This window comes from Echeneis naucrates, chromosome 6 (assembly GCF_900963305.1).
Source record: "Echeneis naucrates chromosome 6, fEcheNa1.1, whole genome shotgun sequence".
In the NCBI taxonomy this organism is placed as follows: Eukaryota; Metazoa; Chordata; class Actinopteri; order Carangiformes; family Echeneidae; genus Echeneis; species Echeneis naucrates.
Genome location: NC_042516.1, coordinates 18,647,867 through 18,660,121, shown reverse-complemented (window position 1 = coordinate 18,660,121; position 12,255 = coordinate 18,647,867). Strand labels below are relative to the sequence as shown.

General features: G+C 41.8%; 1 protein-coding gene across 1 annotated transcript in view; it reads right to left on the bottom strand.

Annotated features, from left to right (window-relative positions):
* csf3r (colony stimulating factor 3 receptor) overlaps positions 1-11,309 on the bottom strand; it is a 29,550-nt gene extending 18,241 nt beyond the window's left edge. Inside the window, exon 1 of the mRNA XM_029504365.1 lies at positions 11,091-11,309. The gene's annotated coding sequence lies outside the window, so the exon portion shown is untranslated. The remainder of the gene's footprint in view (positions 1-11,090) is intronic.
* Positions 11,310-12,255: the final 946 nt, after the last annotated feature.

Here is a 12,255-nt window from a genome sequence, read left to right as displayed (position 1 = left end):
GGGCTTTATTTGAAGTGTGGCATGGCAAGTAATGGAATTCGAATTACAGGTGATGTGAAACCAAAGCAAATGCCTTCTTGGCTAAGCAACTCGTGTTATTTCCTCGCCACTGTGTCATCCAGGGGAGAATGATGCCAAACAGTGTCACCGGCCCTCAATCAAGCTCCCCCTGCGGCCGGAAACTCTGCTCCTGAGCTATCAGCACCATCTGTACATTGCTATGAATGGACAAGACCTGCCTTCAACTTTTCTTTTTAAGGCTCTATAGGCACCAACACAACAATGTGTCTGTCTCTTGTCCATCAGCAGGGGCGGTATTCGTTGTGCGCTCACATTTCTGGGGACTATATAGCATGTGGCCAAGGTTGAATCGCTCGACACACCCTCCAGGGGCGGGCGGTGCTATCAAGGTCAGCAACAGTGCGCCACCTTTCAACCTCTGGGTGACATGAGCTCTGTCGCTCGTCTCCCATCGCCCCCTCTGGGCCTCATTTGTGACGAGCAGGAGGTCTGCAGTGTGGCTTCCACGTGGCGTTGGCACTGACTGAGCAGCCTCTCCAGACTGCCAAATGACGGTGAACTCTGACACTGCCACAGCACGGCGCTCCGGTAATGATTGTTTCAACCAAAGGGGGTGGCATGTAATGCGGCGCTATTAGAAACGTGCTGAAACCACATTTGTTTTGGACTAATTTTCTAAACTTGTGTAAATTTGTATCAGAATCAATTAGGCCTAATAATATACAGTCCTTAGAGGATTCACATCAAAGCACGTAAGCACACAATCCAATTAAGAGTGTTTACTGTTTAGACTGAAATGCTCATCGTTCCGCTCTTAATACCAATCCGCATATCAGTAAACAGTATTTGCCAGAGTGTCTTTTCCAGTGGCTGTGTGTGGGTGTTTGTGTGTGCGCGTGTGTGTGTGTGTTTACGTGTTTATGTGTGTTTTGTACGAGCCAAGAGAGATAAAGAGTGAGAGTATATGCAGCAATTTTTTTTTGTACATTTGTTGCGTGTCAGTGTCTTCAGGACACCAATCCCTGATAAGAGAACTGATAATCAGGAATTACAGACATTTCATTTGCTAGTTTAGAGTGCTTAACGGCGCTACGATGAATTTTCTAGGAGCCAAAACAGCAAAAGGCCAGAGGGAAGCATTGGTGCTAAAGTATTTTCGTCATCTCTGTTACAAGAGCACATAATAAAACCTCCATAAATCTAAAGTCATACATTTATTTCTAATGTTCATTCTCATATAGTAAAATCAGATTCTAGGTGGATAAAGGATAGATACTGAAGTCTTAAGTGCTCAGACCAAAATGCATGAACCAATCAACAAAGGGAACGAGGGAGAGCAGAGGAGGAATAAACACACGAAGAGCAACAGTTTCTGTGAGGAAAAAAATTGCTCAGATTCCACAGTGTTGTATTTCCAGAAAAATAATGGAGAACAATTGTGTAGAAGAAGAAACTAATCATTTGTTTCCATGTTACCAAATTAGCAAGCCCTCCAATCCATCTCCTGTTCATATGACATTCATTATAGGGCCTTGCCTGCACCGGGCCTGCTGAGCTTGCAATTCAAGACAACAATTAATTTGAGGTTTGGTTGTTTTTTTTTTTTTTTTTTTTTTTTTAGGAGCCTGCCTTTCTCATCATTTAACTAACTGAACACACACTGTGGCTTGCAATCCCTCCTTCTCTCTGGGCTTTTCAAAACAAGACATATATATATAAATAATAATAATAATAAAAAAAAAAAGAAAAAGAAAAAATGCTGCGAGGCCGAAAGTATAATTAAATATGACATCTCCAGGATGGCTCCTTTAAATTCGACACTAATTAGGAAAAAAAGCAGTCAGCTAATATTGCTTGTGATATCCTAAACAAAAGCTCCTTATGGCTGTTTCCAGAATACACACAGTGGCGTGCAGCGCGGCTTCAGCCTACTGTCAGGCCTCATTTCGATGCTGTGAGCGCCGCTTTGCATGGTGCTGTCCCAGACCATCTACGCAGGCATCAGCTTAGCGCCGAGGATTAATTAGCTATGTCAGCTTCTGCAAATGTCGGGACACCCAAGCAAACCAGTCAAAGAGTAAGAAAGGGAATAAGCAATGATGAATAAACATCGGAGTCTTCCTTCCTTACATTCCAAGCAAAAGGCATCGCCCTAACACCCAAGATGCTTGGCAGCAAATTCTGGTAAGAGGCGCCGTGGCAGCAGATCCACCGTATGGCTACAGACTGATAAACTAATTATGTGAGTCAGTTCATATTCGGACTAGACTCCACTGTAAACTTCCATCAATTCAAACTATTTGTGTGTTTTATTGCAGCTTATGACGGAATTCTTGAGTTTTTGTGTTCAATGTGTATTGTGTGTGCGCATCCTGTATAACCTGTCCCTGAAGGGAGAATTCAACCGAATCGCTGTCGTTTACATAAATATCACAGCTCTTGTATCATATTTCCACAACATTTATTATGATATTAAGAATTCTAATCTGTAAAAGCTCAGCTTTGGGTTCAGGCAGGGTTTAGGGATGAATCCAGTTTGATTCACCAGAGGAGGTGATGAACTTCTCTCGAACGTGCCAGCAGAGTTGGAGCTGCTAAGACCTGGATCAGCTCCAAATGGTCCATAACTGAGGAGCCAGGAGCTGGCGTTTGCGGGCTGTGACACCCAGGGAAGGAGATAAAAGTCTGTGAGTGTAGCGCACGGTGGTGATACCAGTCTGATGCTCAACACATCTGGACATGCCCTGCAGTCATAGCCATGCTGCTGTTTCTGCTAGGTAGAAAGGATCTGCAGGCTTTCACAATGGAGATGCACCAACTGGCATGGTGAGGGATGCAGGCGAAAACCTGGGGAGGGGCAGCGAGGCGTAGAAAGCAAAAATAAGTCTAAAAAAATGGAAGAGAGAAACAGGCAGAGGGCTCTTAGGCTCTGATGGCTGATCCCTGAGATTGCTGCCATGCCTTGATTCCTCCATCATCTCTCTCTCTCACTGAAAACCTGACAAATATTTCTTTTGCTGGCAAAGAAAGATTGGAACGTTTAGTTTTTTATTTTTTTTCTCCTTCCTCTCACTGAATCCGGCCTTAACAGAAGTGGGTAGATAAAAAAGTCAAGGTCAACCACAGCCTCCATTGTCTGCTTTTCGGCCTGCAGTTCAGAGGTGCGCCTTTAATGAAGGGGTGGAAGGTCCTCTGGGGTAGTAATTGGCCTCTGCCTCATTAATGAGAACCGGGCAGCTGTTGTGGAGGGCAACACATCGACTATATTGATTGTATCAAGTGAAACGCGCATCACAAATAGACCTTATAGCATTCGCACGCAGCCGGCGGCATGCAGGTGTCTCCCATCATCCGCGATACTGCTGGGAAAATATCATTGCCTAACAAGCTTCAGCAATTCACTTAGTACACGGAATTAGATGTTTTCACCAGCGTGAGACTCCTAATAAGAGTCAGGATACAATTTAGCATGTCTTCTCAGACTCTCAACGTGTTTCCCATTGTAACAAAAATAGATATCAAAATTCTCCAATTGCCATCACAGCTTCAGCGATAGTTTTCTTTCTTTTTTTTTTTTTTGACAAAGCTGCTGCGTGGCAGGAAAACAGGATGAGAGAGTAACGGTGGAGAAGGATGGAGTGGATTTTTCAGCTGTACTCCATATGTTGTGTCATTCGGGGGGGGTTGCTGGTGTCTGTGAATGCTTGGCAGGTTGTGTCTCCTTCCTTCTGCTGTGCACCCACCAGCACCCACCTGCCCCTCAGCCTCCAGGCCTGGCACCATCCACCAGTCTGCCGATACCATGAAGGCAGAAAGAACTTGCCGATGAAGCCGTCGTTGGTTCCTATGGTTCCTCGTGTGGTCGTAGAAATGTTGATGCTCACCGCACACTTGGAAAGCCCGAACAAACTGATAGCTTCTCATATCTCAAGACAATGTGTGATAGTTTTTAATTACGCAAAATACTTTATCTTATTAAAACTGTGGGTGACTGACTCCAAGGCTAGATTACATTTATAAGATTTCCCTTTATTCTCATTATCCTGGTGGAAGTCTTAGTTCTTTTGATGTTTCTTTGTCTTATTTTATAAACACTGGCAGTTGCCATGATTTGATTCCTTGTTTTATTTATTTCGTTAAGCTTATATGACTGCATTGAATTTTTTCAAACGCTATAAACATTTTTATTTCCGTCTGTCAAAACTTACATTATGTTGTATGCAGCTAAGTCATCAACAGCCAAAGAGCTGGCCCAACACCGATGTTTCCTCAAGTGACATCACCTGATATAATTCATCATATCAGGTGCAACTCTGCGTGCATCTCCCTTTGGAGTCACAAACTGCTTTATACAATTTCTGACACATATACAGACATAATCCCCAAACTGTCTTTGATATGCAATAATCTACAAGACACTGACCGAGCACTGAAAGGAGTGATAATCCAGTCTTTTTTCCTCAACAATAGCAGTGACGTTTTGCCTTGTGTAACATGTGACCAGCATAATTTTATTGCGGCTTTCCTCCCCGATGGTGTATGAAACCAATCTGTCGACCATCTGGAAGTGAAGCCCTAAACTTTTCAGAGGATGCTCTGTCCTCCACTCTCATGGTTCCTGCACAGCAGTCAACAGCCATTTGCTTTTGCTGAATAACACAGATTTTGAGCTTTTAATTGGCCGGCATCCTTGCCGTGACAGGAGACAGTACTGCAAATACAGCGGAAATATACACACGAGCAACGCTTCATCTGTGCTGACAGGAAATGTCAACAATGTTGAAAGATCTGCACTAAAAGTCTCTCTGATGGACACGAACAGAGAGACAAAAATCACTCACAAAAAATATATCTCTGCTGCGCCGTGATCATGAAGAAGTCAGAGTGCCCGTGACTCACTCTTCCCCCTGGGTCAAGCCCCGCCCCGCTCCTGTCTAACAGGCTGTGGGTGTCTCGCTCCCCTCCAGGTGAGGCAGCAGGTGCAAGGTCGACTGTACTGTGTGAAACATGGCCGTCTGTAGGAAGCTGGCAGTAGCCACGAGGTCATCCAAATGGGGGATCATCTCATTCACTGCATCCTTGTTTTGTAGAAGTGAAGACTGTACACTAATAGCTTTTCCATTTGCATGATGGGAAATGTGATCGCTGTACTTAATGTGCATCTACACCGTGGAGCTCCCAGGCTGGCCCGCTTCAAGTCACTTTATTTATTAGTTATTTATTTATTAGTAACATTTTTTCCCCCGACTTTATCCAACCTAAACATACCCAGAAAAAATATTTCATCATTCTGCAGTGACTGTGGTCTTATGCTGTTTTTCAAGATAAACAAATGACGCATACAGCCTTACATTATTGGCCATTTTGGCAATTGGCAGACAGAGCAGGTTAATGAACAAAACTTCCTGATTATGTTGTTTAAGATGTTAATTCTGGGAGCATTAGGTTTCTTCAAATATATCTGCTGGTGTAAATTTGTAGCACATAAACAAACTGCTATGACAATGTTCCCCCGGAGAACGGAGCTCTGTTCAGTACCACTTTTACTCCTGCTACCACGGAGGAAGGCCCTGATCAGTACCATCCAGCGGAGAACGCACTAAGCTTAGGTCTTCACATACACACAAAAAAAAAAAAAACACAGACAGTGTCCCTGCAGGGTGTTCTCCTGCTTCCTCCTACATTCACTGATCGGTGACTCTTTCTTTGCCTCTGTATGTTCCTAGATGTGATCGCCCTGTGATCGACTGGGTTCACCTGAGATAATGAATGAGTGACCACCACATGCTTATTTAAACGTATTAAAAAAAAACAAAACAAAACAGGGAAGCGAGACCCGATCACTTCACAAGGTGTCTACTTGAGATTGGCTCACTGAAGATGTGTATTATCAAGTGTGGACATGGTGAAGGGAATAAATGCAAAGTTCATTCGGTTGTTCAAACTGCTCTCCTCTCTGGCATGCTTCGACTTCAAGCTGGCATCATATTTGTTTACTGAACCGTTTAATTGACTGAATTACAACGCACAAAGAAGAAGGCAATGTGAGTGAGAACCTGCACACATAGTCACAGTGACAAATGTAAAACACATCTGGCCCTAGTCCCTGAATTAAACAATGGTTGGAAACATAATGGCATAAATTAAAATCAGAATGACCATAACAATACTGTACTCTACTACAGTACTCCCACACGCCTCACTCATTTGTAAGTGTTTGTTGTGATAAATGGCCTCAGCTTTAATACAAAACACATAAAACCCCCTGAGAAAAAAAGCAAAACAAAAAACCCATTTTGAATCACAACGTCAATATAGCAACTTGCTCAGACAAGCTTGTATTCCTACAAACCATGAAAAGAGACAAGATTGAGGTAAAAAAAAAACAAACATCCATCTTCGACCCCCTTTTCCATTTCCAGAATACCAATCCCAGCTCACATTGGACGAGGGCAGGGTCACCAGTCCGTCGCACAGCCAACACACAGAGACAGACAACCACTCACACACAATGTCGAGTCACTAGTTAACCCAAAAATGATGTCTTTGGACGGTGGGAAGAAACCCTTGCAGACACGGGGAGAACATGCAACTCCGCACAGAAAAGACCCAGACTGGGAACCAAACCCACAACCTCCTTACTGTTGAGCAACAGCACTAACCGCTACACCGTCAGTCTGGGCAAACGATTTCTTTTTGATTCCTAATCACAGCTGCCAAATTGGCAACTGTGATTAGGTTGCCGATAACAACAAATTCAAAAGATGTTCATTCCTCTTCAGCTGAATTGGGAAAAGGCACAGCCACTCATTCAGCAAAGAAAGAAAACATCACTGTGGGTGGTTTGAATGCACTTAGCATGCTGAAGGAAAAGTTGTGTTTGGCATCTCATCGCAAGAGAGAGTTCGAGTTGAAGTGTGGATAGACCGAAAAAGATCATATACTTAACCACTCATGGAGAAAAAGGATTCGATTGTTATGGTTCATACTTGCGGTGGAAAATGCTCTTTAATAGTCTGTGGTAGTGTCCAAAAACAAGTCACTTTTGCCTTAAAATGTCCAGTTTTATAGCAGAAAAAAATGGATGAGTCTGTTTGGTCTCAACTTCCAACAATCTTAAATTCACCCTTTGGCATTTTTGTGTAACTTATTTGTTCAACTATTATCAAGGTTTGAAGTTCTGTCTAGTTGAGGGCACGTCAAGGATATGCTAAGAGGATATGCTTGTCAACATGCTAATATTAGATATAAACACAAATTACAGCTCAGGCTGATAATATTGAGATTATCAAACTGAAATCCTGACTCAATGATCAAAGTGACTGAAGCTGATCTGTATGCAATCAAAATCAAGTTGATGTATTTCACTGTGAATCCATCCAAAAATCAATGCTGGGAAATAAATAAATAAATAAATAAAAAAAAAGCTCCACCTGCTCCGTCTTCCTGTATTATTTCACGTCTTATTCATCTTCCAACATGATAAGTTGTCATTGGAGATTTCAGAGGTGTTTTTATTCTAGGTTATAGCCCGAGTGTGACAGCGTGCCACACTTCCTTTCAAGGCGCTGCGTGCATTTGCGTTTTATTAACGAGTGAATACTCCAACTCCAAACTCCAAACAAACAATTCAAACAACTGTGGCTCTGTATGCCGGGGGATTTCATTAGAGGGATGATGGAAAGGTGTTTAGCACGAATATTTAGCATGAATAATTCACTGTGACTTCTCACACTGGAGAGTGGTGCTTCCCAAGACGGTTCCATTGATGTGCTCCGATTCTGAATGACGATACCTTCACTTTGACATCAAGGTAAGTCTGAGCAGTATTGATCTGAGCAGGAATCAATCTCACTCATGAAGTCTGTCAGTGTTTTATTCATAAATCCATCTGTCAGTCTATGTATCCAGCCATGTATCTGTTTATCAAAAGGTTTCCCTCTCTGTCGTTAATTAAGAACAGTTGTGAATTTTTGATCCGTCGTTGCCTTTCTTGCCCGGTGAGCCCGCTGATCAAACATATGTAAGGCAGGGGACATGGCAACCTTTGCTGATATGGCATTCTCTCATGGTTAGTTGAAGCTAAAATTTTCATGAGGGAAAGACAAAAGAAAAGGTAAAAGGTAAAAGGTTAAAGACGTATTTTTTGGCAACTATTACTCTACAGCACATAAACTCCATCATTTGAAACATGGGACCAGCTTGTGCTTATTGACAATTGAAAAGAAGGACTGGTTATGTAGGATAATCTTTAATTTTTAGAATACAGGGCAGTATGGCAGCATAGTGGTTAGCACTGTTGCTACAACAAGAAGGTCGTGGGCAGTAACAAAGTAAATTTACTCGACAGTAGGCCTGCAGTTTTTGAGTATTTGTACTTTACTTGAGTATTATTTTTTGGGTATACTTTTACTTTCACTTCATTTGAAGGACAAAGATTGTACTTTTTACTCCACTACTTTTCTATTGATGCTCTTGTTACTTGCTACTTTTTTGCTACTTTACATTGTTTTTACTTGTAATTTTTTTTTTGTAACATGCACATTTCTGTACGTGTTCCATGTCAGAATATGGCTACGATGTATAATCCTCATCCTACCTGGATTATTTCTCCATAACGATCAGCTCATTCTACATTATACACTGTGGCTGTATTATTACCTGGACCAACACACCTCTTGCATTCAGATGACCACACATTAGCTTGTAGCCAGAGTTTTGATGTTCTTTTTTTGAGCTATAAAAATGTCTGTAGCAGAATCGCATCAATGTGTTGTATAATGACATGCTACTTTTACTTGTATTGCAGTAGTATTTGACAAGTTCTGTTCTTTTACTCAAGTAGTGAAGTTGTGTACTCTGTCCACCTCTGGTTGTGGGTTCGGTTCCCTGCCAGGGGCCTTTCTGTGTGGAGTTTGTATGTTCTCCCCGTACCTGCGTTGAGTTCCTCCCGCCGTCCAAAGACATCATGTGTAAGTTAATTGGTGAGTCTGAATTCTGAATCTGAAGATGCATGAATGTTTGCTTTGTTTTAATGGCATGTCCACAGCACTGTGAGGCTTTTGGAAACACTGATTTTAGTGTGAAAGCTCTGAGACCTTTTGGAAATGACGACACAGTCACACCCAGCCTGGACTACCAGTGGTGAAATCCACATGAGTAATGAATTACGAAATATTACTGACCTGGCTGTCTTTGCTAGTAATTGTTGCGCAACCAAGTTCTGCATGTTGACACCACCAATGTTCTTGCTTTCCTCTTTTTTTTGGTATTTTCTGCAACTAATCAGCTGATCACAACTGAAAGCAGACATCTGTTTCCTGTTGACACCTGCTCACACATGCCCAGTGTACAATGAACAGTTTTCAGATGTGTCAGTATAAAAACAAATATATTAAGTTAGGGCGGAGATTTTAGTGTGGACATTATGAGATGTCTGGCATATAAGCAAAACAATTGGCAATGTTGAGTTTCCACAATGCTCTCGTACTATCTGACAAATAATAAATTCTAAAGTATTAAAAAAACAAAACAAAACAGTAAGTTGCAGTTATCTGGCACAGGCAGAAAAAACACCAATAATATGCAAATGCTATTTGACCCAGGTATAATTCACATTTCGCACTTTATACATATTCATAAACCTCTTCTTGTTTAAGGCGCAATAAGAAAGATATTTACTGGATGATGGAATAAAATGACCCCAATATATCTGCAGGGCTGGTTCTCTGCCAGCTGGTGAAGTCTGGCTTTTAAACCTTATTTATTTTGGAACAAATCCGCCTCTTTAGCGGTTTAATGATGCCAGACTGCGCTGCAAGTGAATGACATACGTAGCAGCTTAAGTTGTTTTCAAATAAGGTGTGTAAAAATACACGTACTATTACTTTTTTGAAGGAATTACCTTTACTATACTTTACTGCGTAATAAAAGACACACTTCACTTGTTTTCATGGATGTGTAACTGGTGAACTATATGAGATTAAGTTCATTAAAATTATTCTTTAATCAGTATCAGAAATAAAGCAGAAAAATTCAGGTTTGGGGATGTATCCACTATCAATTTAACAACCTTTCAACTGGAATGCAAGATAATAAAGAAGCTCCAGTGCCACAAAGAATTGGGATTTATTTATATAATGCACAAATTGTCACCTGCTTCCCTCTGCTTTATGCTGACATTATCAGCAACACTTTCATCAAAGGGAACGCAATGAGGATAAACGCTGATTAGTCGCGAAGGCAGTTAGCAAGCGAAGAAAGCAAATGCCTTCTTCCACGAACGAATAGCATTTCAGGATCAATTACTACAGTGGTGCCTTAATTAACTTGCAACGGATGAGAAGGGAATAAAAAACACTGGGGGGGGCTGACATAGCCAGTCAAAATGTGACCTTTTCTTCTTAATTGCAGTCAAGTTTTTAAACAAGTCAATTTAAGATTTCAGCTTGAAAAAAATCTATTTTTATAGATGATATTAGGCCGAGCCGGATTTTCCTCTGGCAAGAAACACTGCAGCCGAAGACTGAATTTGTGAAATAAATAAAATGAAACAGCTTCTAATAGTATGATTTGAATTTAAAGTAAATGAATGTAAAATCAGTGGTTAGGACTATCTTTCCCAATGAAAAATGTTTTCTTTTATCAATCGATTTTTAATGCTGAAAGTGAAATCACATCCAGTTAGTTCTACTCTTGTTTGTTAGAGACTAAATTTTGCATCAGTCTTGATCTACAGCAATTGGGTTACGTTTGTTAGGTGAGAGCTCTGCCCTGGTGCCACGGCATACGACTCAAGCGAGGCTGAAGGAAACCTTTAGTGCCTGCACAGCTCTAATCTGGTCCTTCCTAATCAGACACAGCAACAGACAAAAAAAACTGCTTCTGACACAATATGAAATTGCACCATGAAAAGTTGAGAAAGAGGCTGACTGAAAGCAAAACAGTGTGATAGAGTGGGAGCAGCTCTCTGTGCTTTTCACTGTCTGGTTCTACTTCATTGACACCAGTTTCAGAACGGTAAGCCATCCAAGGCTCAATGTTGCTGCGCTGATGCTCCCTGTGCCCACCTGCTCACAGCGTGCTCTCCAGAGGAAGGCCTCCCATCGGCTCTGTGCACGCACCTCCATGATTTATGAGCCATCTGTCGCGTCTGATGTTCCTGTCGCCCAAGACAGGATGTTCCCGGCTGGCATTCTGCACCGCTCTGCGTGGGCACCGCCTGGGCATGCCAAGGTCCGCTGTAATTAAATTACTCCAAGCAGGAACAGAGTGGTCCGTGTAATGTGAAAAAAACCTTGAACATGAGAGACAAACAAAACGTATCAAAGAGTGTCTCTGTTTTTAGTTAGCGTGAATCTGGAGCTGCATGCTACAGTGGAGGGGTTAAATAGATTAAAAAGATAACATTTATCTTTCTCTGTAGAGCATGTAAAAAAATTGCCATTTTATCCTGAAATAAAATTCAAGTTGGAAAATAAGCCTATTTATATTACTTAAGTTCAGACACTCGGGTTTGTCTCACAACAGGAGGCAGAGAGATGCTTCAGCATACACAACATGGCAGCTACAGAAACAGATTGGAGAAGGCAAACTCTGGAGAAAAACAAACACTAACAGCCACTGCACTGAGACATCAGCATCGCTCTCTCTCTCAGTTGCTGTCTTACCTGCCGCGGTGCAGCGCAACAAAATCCAAACACGGCGATTATTGAGACTGGAGTTGAGCGGTGTTGGGGGATGTCATGTTTGTTGAGCTGAGGTATCTCTAACTAACTCAAGAGAGCAGCGGTGTGTTGTGCCCCCTTGTCCTGCTTCGTGACAGCCACACGTGTCCCATCTTGTCCTGCTCAGTAATGCTGTGTGTGTTGACCCGTTGTCTGCCTGTCTTGTCCTGTGCTGTCCTGGCTTGTTGTGTCATGTCTTGTCCTGCGGTTTCTTGCCTGTTGTGGTACTGACCTGGCCTGAAGACTGACTTTGCCTGCAATGTTGACAAGTTCTCTGTGTCATTATTTCTAGCCAATTTCAAGAATATGAACTGGACAGAAATATATCTACCTACTCTGTTTTGGTACTAATTGACCATAAAATGAAGAAAATTCTCGAACTAATGGCAATTAAAATGACCTGGATATAGTAAAAAGCCCTGTAATAACATTAGGACATTACGTCATGTTGATGACTCAAGTCAAACACCACTCCTGATCTTTCAATAAAAGTCGAAAAAGAAAAACT